The sequence below is a fragment of the Dipodomys ordii genome, unplaced genomic scaffold (assembly GCF_000151885.1).
Source record: "Dipodomys ordii isolate 6190 unplaced genomic scaffold, Dord_2.0 Scaffold216, whole genome shotgun sequence".
Taxonomy (NCBI): Eukaryota; Metazoa; Chordata; class Mammalia; order Rodentia; family Heteromyidae; genus Dipodomys; species Dipodomys ordii.
Genome location: NW_012267432.1, coordinates 208,529 through 209,074, shown reverse-complemented (window position 1 = coordinate 209,074; position 546 = coordinate 208,529).

The following is a 546-nucleotide window of genomic DNA, read 5'->3' as shown; positions in this document are numbered from 1 at the left end:
AATGCGACCTACTCTCTTCAGCTCTATGTTCCTCTGTGAGCACTGTCAGAGAGGGGTCTAATTTTCTGATTCCTATTTCTTAGCCCCTTCTCCTGAATAATACTTCTTCTCCACACTAAAATTCACCCAGACTTACCTCCCCGATGTCACCTTCTCACATTCAGTTCTCAGTCTTCAGTTCAACACCTCAGGCTTCTTTAATATACAGACTGCAATCCCAGGTCTTGCCACATTGTTTATTCCTTCTGCTCCTTTGGGATCAAAATTTTTCCTGCCTCTGCATTCTTCTCTTTCTCAGCTCCACTCTTCCTCCCACTACCCCAACTATGCCCAAACATCTAAGGCAAACGTACAGATCTGGCATAAAGCCAAATGGAAATTTATTGATTGATATGTTAGATGTTTGAGATGGGAGGGGCTCTGTTCGCAGAGGCTCTTGACCTGAAAGTTTTCATTAACTTGGTTTTGTGTTCTCTGTCAAATGTTACTTCTCTTCTATACCTTCATCCTGACTTTTTCTTTTCTTTCCTTTTTTTTGGGGGGGGG